This window comes from Schistocerca americana, chromosome 2 (genome assembly GCF_021461395.2).
Source record: "Schistocerca americana isolate TAMUIC-IGC-003095 chromosome 2, iqSchAmer2.1, whole genome shotgun sequence".
Classification (NCBI taxonomy): domain Eukaryota; kingdom Metazoa; phylum Arthropoda; class Insecta; order Orthoptera; family Acrididae; genus Schistocerca; species Schistocerca americana.
Genome location: NC_060120.1, coordinates 872,532,672 through 872,545,663, shown reverse-complemented (window position 1 = coordinate 872,545,663; position 12,992 = coordinate 872,532,672). Strand labels below are relative to the sequence as shown.

The 12,992-nt window shown below is 47.5% G+C and overlaps 1 protein-coding gene across 1 annotated transcript in view; it reads right to left on the bottom strand.

The window, feature by feature from the left end:
• LOC124596305 (glutathione S-transferase D5-like) overlaps positions 1–12,781 on the bottom strand; it is a 61,337-nt gene extending 48,556 nt beyond the window's left edge. Inside the window, exon 1 of the mRNA XM_047135408.1 lies at positions 12,675–12,781. The gene's annotated coding sequence lies outside the window, so the exon portion shown is untranslated. The remainder of the gene's footprint in view (positions 1–12,674) is intronic.
• Between the last annotated feature and the right edge of the window lie 211 nt (positions 12,782–12,992).

Below are 12,992 nucleotides of genomic sequence, written 5' to 3'. Positions count from 1 at the left end.
GCGAGGGCATCGATACAAGAGCAGAGAAGAAGCTTTAGAAAACTGCGTTTCGAAATTCCACTGGGGTACGAACAAAAGCAAGTGACGCATTTTCGTCCAGCGAGTGCGACGCACGGAAAGGTCAATGTACTTTGGGCGTCTAGAACGGGCACAAAACGTCCGATTGGCGGAAACTCACTAGGAAGGAGAAAACTGCTGAAGTTTCGACGCAGTTTGATAGAAGGGACGTTGCGATTGGTAGAGGGTGTTTCTACAAAATAAGAGGAATGATCCTATTTGTCGAAAAAAGCCATGACGTGGAAAAGGAATCTAAGTGGAGGGAGGCAGTTCTGTCATGAGTAGGACAAGAGAGATATTTTGTGGGGATCTCTTCACTGAACTGGTGTCAAGTGCAGAATGGAGTGCTGAACGCTCCATACGAGGCAGAGAAGAAATTGGTGTGGACACTGCATTCACAGCGGCTGCACTCCAGCTAAAATTAGCTGTAGCAATGTTTGACTCAAACTATGGAGGAACGAACCAACCAAATTAGTTAATGGTTCTTGCGAGAACTGAGAGGGCACTATAATATGCACGCTGCTCCAACCATGCGTGTGTCTATCGCATAAGACTAGGACTGAGTACATGTTATCTCACATAATGAGAAACGTAGCGAAAGTTTCGGCTGGGAAGTTCAGCAAAGGCCAGATTAGTTTTGTAGGAATTTCAGTGGGAGAGAGCAGACTTGTAGACAGCAGCACGTCGCAGCTTAAGGTAAATACGGCGTGCAGAGGCGTAAACTTTGTTGGTTCACCAGCTTGCACCCACTGTAAACTCGAGCATCCTTGGGTAATCTTGCGCTCAAATTTGTCATTTGACTAACCATCCGCCATAGACTTGATTGTCATCCTAAAGAGTAGCGAACTTTGAACCAGAATCGGACGATTTTCGTAGTACTGACCAACATCATAACGTATGTCTAGGAGCAATTTTGTAAAGAAACGTCCAATTAAACGCTCATGTTATTGTGCTTAGGATTAATGTAAAGAAACTTCCAATTAAACTTATATAATATTGTGCTTAAGATTAATGTCCTTTCAGAGAGTTAATGTTTAACATTGTTGTATATAAACTGATTTCACATTTGATGTTGGCAGGATACGTTATCCATTGTGCTGTTTTTATGTTGGCGAGTTGAAGACTGTGTGAGAAGCTGTAGTGTGGTGAGAAATATTGCGACATTAAACTTGCCATTTCATCTCACACAGTTGTTCTCAATTCAAGAGTAAACAAGCAGAAAACTAACCCCCGCGACCCTTGCAGTATTAGTAATTCTGTATTAACTTTATTAACTGTATTGAGGTAATAATTTTGAGACATTGTTTTTGTTTAATGAACCCTGAGCCGTATTCAAATTAAGCTTAAATTAGAAATTTCACTTATTAATCAAAGTACTATTACTGTGCGACAGCAATATTTTATGTTTTATTCATTTAATGATAGTTTAGGATTTATTTAAATATAATTTCAGTCTTTTCAGAGCTACATATTCACTGCTCTGTAGTAGTCTATAAGCATGATTATTACTGAAAATTAAATTAGCTTTTTACGAAAATACCGTGTGTGTTTATGTTTTGTTTCTTTTTTCAAAGCCAAAAATTGTGTCAGGCTTGTCGAGTTTCCTGGAGCGTCGAGTTATAGAGAGCCCAGTTTTTGGGGCTCTAATGTTGGTCATATGACTCTAAAATGCTTAAAAATACTTTAAAACTCACTATTTTTCATCTAAAATTTAGAAAATTTCCCACGGCAAGACACTCAGTATGCCCCCCCCCCCCCCCCAATACTTTTATAAGTCGGCGCCCCTGATTGCAAGCAATATTCCTCCTCACAAACATACAAACCCTACCCTCAAAGGCTTCCTGTGTAAATATTACTTAAATCGAAATATACTAGACGAATCAACATTGCGTTAAAATTATATACCGACAGTTTACGTAAATGTTCTGAAAGAAATACGCAATGAATTCAAGGACAGCATTATCTGAATTGCAGTTGACCAACTACAGACACTTGTGGCCAATACATAGCAAGTTAAATTGTTGGTGCTTTAAAAGAAGAGCCTTCTTCTTCCTATTTAGCAGCCTGCGAAGAACTTGAAAAAGTAAATCATTCTTCGATCGGCAGATTTGTGAATGAGGGTTTTAGAAAAATATTTCAGAATCTTTAGCAGACGAAAGGGTGTTTGTGTTTATATCAGATGCTGCTCCCTATATGATCAAAGTAAGAAAGGCCCTCCGAGTATTTTATCATGTGACGTGCTTTGCTCATGGAATATTTCGCCGTGTTGAAGTAGTACGTGTGAATGCAAATAAACTGATTTGATCCACATAGAAAGTGTTTCTAAAGGCTTCTGCTCACATCAAGACCTACAAAACCAACTACCAAATATGCCTTTACCTCCCTGAAAGAGTGGTGACTCGATGGGGTACGTGGATCGAAGCTGTGTTGTTTCACAATGAACATTTCGAGACCATTAGAGTGGTAGTAAACGACTTCGATACTGCAGAGGCTTTCGCAGTTCGTCAGTGAGGGGAAGCTTTTAATGATTCCGATATTAAAAAAGACATTTCTTTGATTAGCTCTCATTTTTCCCATATATCTGCATCGATTAAAAAGCTTGGACTCAAGGTTTGGCGTTGAATAAATCTGTTCAGTTAATGAATAAAATGATTCTAGTGAGCTCTTCATTGCCGGAGGTGTTCACAAGAAAACAAAAATAAGTTTGCAAACATTTTAAACAATTACCCAGGCTTTGAACCCTAGTGCCAAACCGATAGCTTTATGAATGGGACGGGTCAACTTTTACCAGAAACAGTGAGTGCCAACATAGCATCCAAATTCAAATACTGCCTGTTACCTCAGTTGATGTAGAACGGCCTTTTCCGCTTATAAAAATGTTTTGAGTGATCGAAGACACAATCTTACTACCGAATATTTGGAACAGTACTTGGTCGTTATGTCTGCATTAGTAAAAATGTAAAATAAATTGTAAATGATGCTTTGGTTCAATAGTATTCATTAAAAGTTAGTGCTGTTCAAATAATCATGATTGAATGTTGTATTTTAAAAGAAATATTTCAGTGTTTCTGAGCTTGCCCCTCTGTGTGCGATATATCTCAAGTTGGTCCTCTACACATCGAGTGTTTCGATGCGACTGACTCGCATTGCATCCGCTTGTTACTGACAACAACAACATAGAAGGTACAATTCTTAAAACACGGGATGCTTCCCCATTCTGCAAATTTTTTTTGAAAATAATCCCAGAAAGACCTCTTTCCTAACCTTTACCAGAAATAATTCAGAAAATGGTATCAGCGCTCTAAATGTACCGATTTTTCGCGTGGCGGGTACTCTTCCGCGTAACTGACATGCATAGGTTCGACTTTGGAACATAATGCACGCGGTAACTACCATGTTTTTTTTCATTATTTGATCTCGAATTTTTCTATACTTCTCATTCATTTTAGGTATTTTTCATGCATATTTGCTTGCATATTTTAAGGTTTTAATGATGCATGTAATCTGGTCTCCACTGATCAGCCAAAATATTATGACCAATGACCTAATATCAATATAGACCCGTCCAGGCGACAACAGAGTCACTTGATAAGTAGTGACTTTTTTTTTTTTTTTGTGGTTTTAGGGCGCAAAACTTCTATGGTCATTAGCGCCCAGCCCGTGACGTAGAAAACAGGAAAAAAACGAAATTTAAAATCAGCAGCAATGGAAACAAAGTCAGAAAATTTGAGAAACTAAAGGCAGAAGGAATGCTTAAAAGTCCACTATAGAAAGGGGTTGGTTGTCCCCCAAAAAAAAGCTTCAAATGACTGACGTCATTTCACTGTCACTAATAAACTGTAGAACGCGGTCAGCTGAGCGCGTGTCATCTGCTAAAATCGACGATAGATCAGGCGATAGCTGTAGACGGGAGCGTAACGGATTAAAATAGGGGCATTCAATTAAAAGGTGTCTGACCGTCCACAGCTGAGAGCAGTGGGGACAGAGTGGGGGAGGATCACCGCTTAAAAGATGTCGATGACTAAAAAGACAGTGCCCTATCCGGAGTCGAGCTAAAATTACCTCCTCCCGACGACGCGTTCGGGAGGAAGAGGTCCAAGCGCAAGGAACGGCTTTCACTTCCCGCAATTTATTGTGGGGAAGTGTTGACCAATGCGCATGCCATAAATGAGTAACTTGGCGACATAAACCGCTCCGTAGATCGGTAAACGGAAGAGACTGAAGAGCTGGCCGAGGAAGAGAGACTGCAGCCTTGGCCGCTATATCGGCCGCCTCATTTCCACAGATACCAGCGTGTCCCGGGAGCCAGAGGAACGCCACTGAGACGCCCCCCAGGTGGAGCAAGCGCAGACAGTCCTGAATCCGGTGGACCAGAGGGTGCACAGGGTAAAGAGCTTGGAGACTTAGGAGAGAGCTGAGAGAATCTGAGCAGATTACGTACTGTATCCGCTGATGGCGGCGGATGTAGTGGACAGCCTGGAGAACAGCGTAAAGCTCCGCAGTATAAACCGAACACTGGTCGGGAAGCCGAATGTGATTTGGGGTGTCGCCAACAATATAGGCACTCCCTACACCTAACGATGTTTTCGAGCCATCGGTGTAAATAAATGTGGCTTCCGTCATTTGTGCACATAGAGCAGCAAATGCCCGACGGTAACCAAGTGTAGGGGTACCATCCTTGGGAAATTGACATAGGTCTCTGAGCAAGTCGATCCGGGGACGGTGCCAAGGCGGTGCTGTACCCCAAGTTGTCAAGAAGGTTTTAAGAAAGCGGAAGGAAAGAGAATGGAGCAGTTGACGGAAGCGGACTCCCGGGGGTAGTAGGGAGGAGGAGCGGCCTGCATACCCGACATCAAAGGAGGCGTCGAAAAAAAGGTAATGGGCTGGATTAGCAGGCATGGAAGACAGATGGCTAGCATAACGACTCAGAAGGACTGCCCGCCGATTGGACAGCGGAGGTTCAGCAGTCTCAGCATAAAGGCTTTCCACGGGGCTGGTGTAAAAAGCTCCAGACACTAAACGTAATCCACGGTGGTGGATAGAGTCGAGACGCCGAAGAATAGACGGCCGAGCAGAGGAGTAGACTATGCTTCCATAATCCAATTTCGAGCGCACTAAGGCGCGATAGAGGCGGAGAAGGACCACCCGGTCCGCTCCCCAAGAGGTACCATTCAGGACACGGAGGGTGTTAAGGGAACGCAGACAGCGAGCCGAAAGATAGGAAACGTGGGAGGACCAGCACAGTTTTCTGTCAAACATAAGACCCAAGAATTTAGCGACGTCGGAAAACGGAAGGTTGACAGGACCTAGATGTAAGGAGGGCGGAAGAAACTCCTTACGTCGCCAAAAATTAACACAAACGGTCTTACTGGGTGAGAAACGGAAGCCGGTTTCGATGCTCCACGAGTGGAGGCGATCGAGACATCCTTGAAGACGTCTTTCAAGAAGGCTGGTCCGTTGAGAGCTGTAGTAGATCGCAAAATCGTCCACAAAGAGGGAGCCCGAGACATCAGGAAGGAGACAATCCATAATTGGATTAATGGCGATGACAAACAGTACAACACTCAGCACGGAGCCCTGGGGTACCCCGTTGTCTTGGGAGAAAGTACGGGAGAGAGTAGTGTTCACCCGCACCCTAAATGTGCGCTCTGCCATAAATTCGCGAAGAAAAAGGGGCAGCCGGCCTCTAAAGCCCCAAGAGAACAGTGTGCGGAGGATGCCTGTCCTCCAACAGGTATCGTACGCTCTCTCCAGATCAAAAAATATTGCTACCGTTTGGCGTTTCCGGAGAAAATTGTTCATGATATAAGTGGAGAGAGCAACAAGATGGTCAACAGCAGAACGATGCTTTCGGAATCCGCATTGGGCTGGTGTTAAAAGACTGCGGGACTCCAGCCACCAAGCTAAACGGTAATTCACCATACGCTCCAAAACCTTACAGACACTACTCGTGAGAGAAATGGGGCGATAGCTAGAGGGGAGATGTTTGTCCTTTCCAGGTTTCGGAACGGGAACGACAATAGCTTCCCGCCATCGCCTGGGAAAGGTACTGTCGGTCCAAATTCGATTATAAAGGCGAAGGAGGTAACGCAGGCTATGGGTTGATAAATGCAGCAACATTTGGACATGGATACCATCCGGTCCTGGGGCGGAGGAGCGAGAAGAAGAGTGCATGTTGGAGTTCGCGCATGGAGAAAACAGTATTGTAGCTTTCGCGATTTTGAGAGGAGAAAGCAAGATGTCGCACTTCCACTGCACGTTTCTTCGGGAGAAACGCTGGCGGGTAATTTGAAGAGCTCGAAATCTCAGCAAAGTGCTGACCCAATGAGTTAGAAATTGCGACGGGGTCCACTAAGGTATCATGCGCGACAGTGAGCCCAGAGACCGGGCAGAAACTAGGCGCGCCTGAGAACCGTCGAAGCCGACTCCAAACTTCCGAGGAGGGAGTGAAGTTGTTAAATGAGCTAGTAAAGAATTTCCAGCTTGCCTTCTTGCTATCGCGGATGACGCGACGGCATCGCGCACGGAGCTGCTTATATCGGATACAGTTGGAGAAAGTTGGATGGTGACGGAAAATGCGAAGAGCACGTCGCCGCTCACGTATTGCGTCACGGCATGCCTCGTTCCACCAAGGAACTGGAGGGCGCCGGGGCAATTCGGAGGTGCGTGGTATTGAACGTTCCGCAGCTGTGAGAATAACGTCGGTAACATGTGTGACCTCATCGTCGACGCTGGGAAAGCGACGGTCATCGAATGTCGCTAGAGACGAAAAAAGTGTCCAATCGGCTTGGGCAAACTTCCAGCGTCGCGAGCGCATATATGGCAGTTGAGGCTGCAGTCGAAGAACACATGGAAAGTGGTCACTCGAGTGTGTATCATCAAGGGCGAACCATTCGAAGCGCCGAGCTAGCGGAACAGTACCGACCGCAAGGTCCAAATGGGAGAAATTTGCCGTGGAGGCAGACAAAAATGTGGGGACCCCAGTGTTGAGGCAGACTAGATCCGCTTGGTGGAAGACGTCTAGCAATAGTGAGCCACGTGGACAAGGATGTGGAGATCCCCAAAGCGGGTGGTGGGCATTGAAGTCCCCAACCAGCAAATAGGGGGGTGGAAGCTGATCAAGAAGATGAAGGAGATCAGCTCGTGCCATTGGTGTAGACGATGGAATGTATACCGTACAAAGAGAGAACGTGTATCCAGAAAGGGAAAGACGGACGGCGACAGCTTGGAAGGAAGTGTTTAAGGGGATTGGGTGATAATGGAGAGTATCATGGAGCAGAATCATGAGTCCTCCATGGGCTGGAGTGTCTTCAACAGAGGGGAGGTCATATCGGACGGACTGAAAATGAGGGAGAACAAAGCGGTCATGGGGACGCAGCTTTGTTTCCTGAAGACAGAAGATGACCGGCGAGTAGGATCGTAAGAGGATCGACAATTCCTCCCGATTGGCGCGAATGCCGCGGATATTCCAGTGGATAATGGACATAGGGTGAACAGAAAATGGAGGAACGTCACCAAGGGTGCTGTCAACTCAACGACTGCTCAGAGCTTGCGACCGACAGCATGGAATGGCATTCAGTCGAAGGCAGAAGATCCTGATCCATAGGTTGGTCAGGAGCAGCTCCTGCCACCAATGATCGGCCAGTTGACCGGCCACCAACAGTGCGCCTCGGCGACACAGAAGATGGCCGAGAGCGATTTCCGCCAGGTGGTGCTGTAGATGGGACACGCCTTGGCGGAGAAGGAGAGGAACTGTGTTTCTTCGTAGCCTTCTTGGAGGTATGTTTAGATGAAGGAGGAACCGATGGTTGTGAAGTTGCAGTACGTAAAAACTCTTCACGAGAATTCTCTTTTTTTTGAAGACTTGGCGTCTGACTTTGGGGCTCGAGATTTAGCAGAACCCGACGAAGGGTGAGCCATAGAGTGGGCAGGCGAAAGAGGTGAGGTTGAACGGGCGATCTTTGCTCTGGCCGATCTGATGACCGTGGTACTAAATGTGAGGTCGCAAGTCTGCGTGGCCGCCTCCTTTGTTGGCCGAGGAGAAGCAAGGACAGCGCTGTATTTTCCTTTCTGAGGCACGGTGGGCTGTCGACTGGCGAGTAACTTTCGAGCAGCAAAGGTCGACACCTTTTCCTTCACTCTTATTTCCTGGATCAGCTTTTCGTCCTTAAAAACAGGGCAATCTCGAGAGGAAGCAGCGTGGTCACCCATACAGTTGATGCAGCGAGGGGATGGAGGTGGACAAGCACCCTCATGGGCATCCCTGCCACACATAACACATTTGGCCGGATTGGAACAGGACTGGCTGGTGTGATTGAACCGCTGACATCGATAGCAACGCGTAGGGTTTGGGACATAAGGGCGAACGGAAATTATCTCATAGCCTGCTTTGATTTTTGATGGGAGTTGAACTTTGTCAAATGTCAAGAAGACAGTGCGGGTTGGAATGATGTTCGAGTCAACCCTTTTCATAACCCGATGAACAGCCGTGACGCCTTGGTCAGACAGATAGTGCTGAATTTCTTCGTCAGACAATCCATCGAGGGAGCGTGTATAAACGACTCCACGCGAGGAATTTAAGGTACGGTGCGGTTCCACCCGGACAGGGAAGGTGTGGAGCAGAGAAGTACGCAGCAATTTTTGAGCCTGGAGGGCACAGTGTGTTTCTAACAACAGGGTGCCATTCCGTAATCTGGAACAAGACTTTACAGGACCCGCAATTGCGTCGACACCTTTCTGAATAATGAAAGGGTTGACCGTGGAAAAGTCGTGATCTTCGTCAGACCGAGAAACAACAAGGAACTGTGGCAACGATGGAAGAACCGTCTGTGGCTGAGACTCAGTGAACTTACGTTTGTGAGCAGACATAGTGGAAGGTGAGGAAACCATTGCGGAAGAATCCCCCATGATTACCGGCGTCTCCGATGGCGCGCTCCTCCCTTGTGGGGGCCCTCACCGAGGGCACACCCGCCTTAGGTGATTGTTCACACCTCAGGTCACACCTCCCGACAAACGGACGGAGGGACCAATCGGCACTTTCGGAAGGTATCAGCTCGGGTAATCACCCCTCCCTGGGCCTGGCCGTTACCAGGGGGTACGTACGTGTCCTACCTGTCTACCCGGGGCGGGGAATTACGCGTTACCCCGTCACCGGCTACGCATGGAAGTGCGTGGGTCGGCCTTCAGACACGCACAGGGAGGAAAAAAGAGAAAGGGAAAGGAAAGAAAAGGGGGTCTCAAACGCCGCAGCGGAGAAAAGGGCAAGGAGAAGGGGAAGGAAAAGAGAAGGACAGAGGAAGGACGAGGACTTGCAAGTGTAAAAGCAAGGAATTTGGAACAGTTTCGAGCGTCCGTCTCCGGACGTAGGCACAAACCATACTCCCAGAGGGGGAGAAAGGGAAGGAAAGAGCCAGAGGTGAGGGGGGGGCCAAGATGGGGGACGGGGAGGGATGCGGAAAGGGAAGGGAAGGTATGCAGCCCGGAAAGGAAGGAGGGCCACATTAGCTCGGGGTCCCGTGCTCGCTACGCACGTGTCCACAAAAGAGTTGTGGACCCCCTGGGGGGAAGTAGTGACTGCTAGTCAGACACGCAGTGCATGGATTATCAGCGAGCGTGCTGTCTGTGTGTAAAATGAGGACGGTGTGCGGTTCATCTTAATATGACGGAGGGCAGATTTTGATGGCCCCGAGTCTCGGCGGCACAAGCATTTCTGAAACTGCATGACATGGGTGTTCGATGAGTGCTGTTGTGAGTGTCTTCAACACGTGGCGAAACCAAGGTGGTATCACATCCAGACGTCGCGTGGTTGGGCGGCCACTCCTCATTACACGTGTCAGACGTCGTAGGATGGGCAGACTGGTAAAACAAAGACTGGTGGCGATCTGTGGCGGAACTAATATCAGACGTTAGTTAATGTTGGTGAGAGTAAAGTTTGTCTGAACACACAGTGCACCGAACACTCCTAACGATGGACCTCTGCAGCTGATAACGCATGCATGTGCCAATGTTATCACGACCTCGGCAACTATAACAGAAATGGGCACAGTTCCATCGACTCTTGACGCTGGTGCAGTGGCAGAGCGCTGAATTTTATAATGAATCCTGATTCCTTCAGGATTCATTATGCTATGCAACGCTTTCCCACTGCGCCAATGGGAGGGACCGAATCCGTCATCTTCTGGGGCAACAGTTCTTTGTCACCTGCACGGCTAGACGGGGAGAAGCTCATGGCGGCTCTGGGGAATATCCACGTGGGCATCCAGTGGAGCTCGTGCAAGACATCTTGATGACCAAGGAGTGTCGTACATTGGTTGCAGACAGTGTGCACCCCTTCACGAGGATCATGTTTACCGGCAGAAGTGGCATTTTTGAAGACGATAATGCGTCATGTCATAAGGTCAGGCTTATGATGGAGTGGTTTGAGGAACACGGTGGAGAGTTCAAATAGATGTGCTTGCGTCCTCCCAACGTGCAAGATCTGAACCCAATCGAACAGATCTTGGATGTGATTGAATGTGGCGTCAGAGCTCGTCGACCTCTCCCCGGAATTTATGGAATTAAGGTGACTTGCGTACCTAGATGTGGTGCCAACTTCCTCTAGCGATCTACAAAGGCCACATTGCTTCCATGCATCAACGTGTCGCTACGTGTTTCCTTGCCAAAAGTGGACGTACCGGCTGAAAAGTAGCTGGTCATAAAGTTCTGGCTAAACACCTGGATCGATTTCAACCAAACTTGGTACACATACTGGTTAGTATTTACTATCTAGGAAGAAATACTGTTGGCGAAAGAATCAACAAACTCCTAAGGGGGAGATGGTTAGAGAGAGGGAAAAGGAGAAGAGGGATTTACATGAGGTGAGGAGAGGATAGAGATGTGGAGGAGATTAACTTAGAGGATTCGATGAGGAGACAGACAGAGGGGGAAGGAGCAGATTGACAGAGGCGGGAGGAGCACATAGTCAGAGAGAGATGGGAGGAGGTGGAGGAGGAGGAGCTGATAGAGAGGGGGGGGGGGAGGAGACGGACTACACACTGACGCAAAAAATTCGCAACACCAAGAAGGAGTTGTGTGACATCAACGAAAATAGCTAGGCGTGTTTCTAAATCTGAAAGGTTATATCTATTAAAATTTCGCGGGTATAGCACAAGAGTGGCGCTAGTAGTGCAAACCAGGTGACGATGCAAATCAGGGTTGCTTTAAATAAACGCTGTTGCTCGTGTTGAATTGAAGTTAGTCAAGAATGCCTTTAACGCCAACCTCAGTGAGTTTAAACGAGGTATCGTAATAGGGCTACTAGAAGCAGAATGTTCCTTCTGCGATATTGCAGAAAGGCTTGACAGGAATGTAGCCACTGTACATGATTGCCCCACGGCCGCGAGGCACTACGATTGTATTCAACGTATGGCTCCGACGTGTCGTACTGCACCTGCGGCACCAATTTCAGCAGCAGTAGGCATCACAGTGACTACGAATTGGCGCAAAACGGGTACTTCCAGGTCAGCTCGGATCTAGTGGCTCTGTTGCGTGCACTCCACTTGTCCCCAAACCACCGCTATTTGCGACTTCAATGGTGTCTAGTGCGAGCTCATTGGAGGCAGCTTGGAGGTCTGTCGTGTTTTCTGACGAAATCTTGCTGTGTCTCGGTGCCGGTGATGCCTGTGTGCTGGCTAGGAGAGGGCCAGTAGAGAGCCAGGAACCAAACTGTCTGCGACTTAGATACGCTGGACCTACACCAGCTGTTACGTTCTGGGGTGCGATTTCGTATGAAAGCAGGACCACTCTCGTGGTTATCCCACTCACCCTGACTGCAAGTTTGTACGTCTGTCTGGTGATTCACCTTGTTGTGCTGCTATTCATGAACAACATTCCTGGGGGTGTTCTCCAACAGGACGACGCTCTATTACGAGATCCGTCTCCAATTGAGAACATGGGACATTAGCGGATGACAACTCCAGCGTCATCAACTAACGGCATTAACCGATCCTTTATTGACCGGCCAAGTGCAACAGGCATGGAACTCCACCCTACAAACTGACTTTCGGCACTCGTGCAACACAATGTATACTCGTTTGCATGCTTACATTCAACATTCTGGTGGCTACGCTAGTTATTAATGTACCAGCATTTCACGTTTGCAATGGCTTATATCGCTCTTACATTAACGTGAGATCTCGTAATGTTAATCACTAGCCGGCCGGAGTGGCCGAGCGGTTCTAGGCGCTACAATCTGGAACTGCGCGACCGCTACGATCGCAGGTTCGAATCCTGCCTCGGGCATGGATGTGTGTGATGTCCTTAGGTTAGTTAGGTTTAAGTAGTTCTAAGTTCTAGGGGACTGATGACCTCAGCAGTTAAGTCCCATAGTGCTCAGAGCCATTTGAACCATTTGTTAATCACTTACATATTCTACCTCGACAAATGCGTTTCCCAAATTTCGTTTCTCTACGTTAATTAGTTTTTCGTGTTGCGACAGTCTACTTAACCCGGCAATTCCGCGTGCTGAGGTAGTTTCTTATATAAAAGATTTAATTGGCGTTGTGACTAGTTACTGCTCTTGAAAAATGTAATTATTTATGTGATACAGCTAGGAAAATTAGTGTCGGTACATTACATACCAAGTGTGGCGTCTGGCTGCGATGGCGTAGAGCTGTTTGCCGGATGCCTCGGCGTCTGTACCAGGAAGGGAGGCTGCCGCCTGCCTTTATCGCGCTGCAAGTGCAGCGTCACGGTGACTTAACAGTTGCAAGCGCACTCAGGCGCTGAGACAGATACTGGCGAATCATACTGACTCGCTTCACTAACTGGATCATTTTAATTATAAACATGGACGTGAGTCAGCGAATCATTTAGCCCGCCATCTATCACTCATCAGCCTTTCAACTTTTTTGATGCTGACCTCATGTCGTCACCATACACTCACACCTCGCAACACT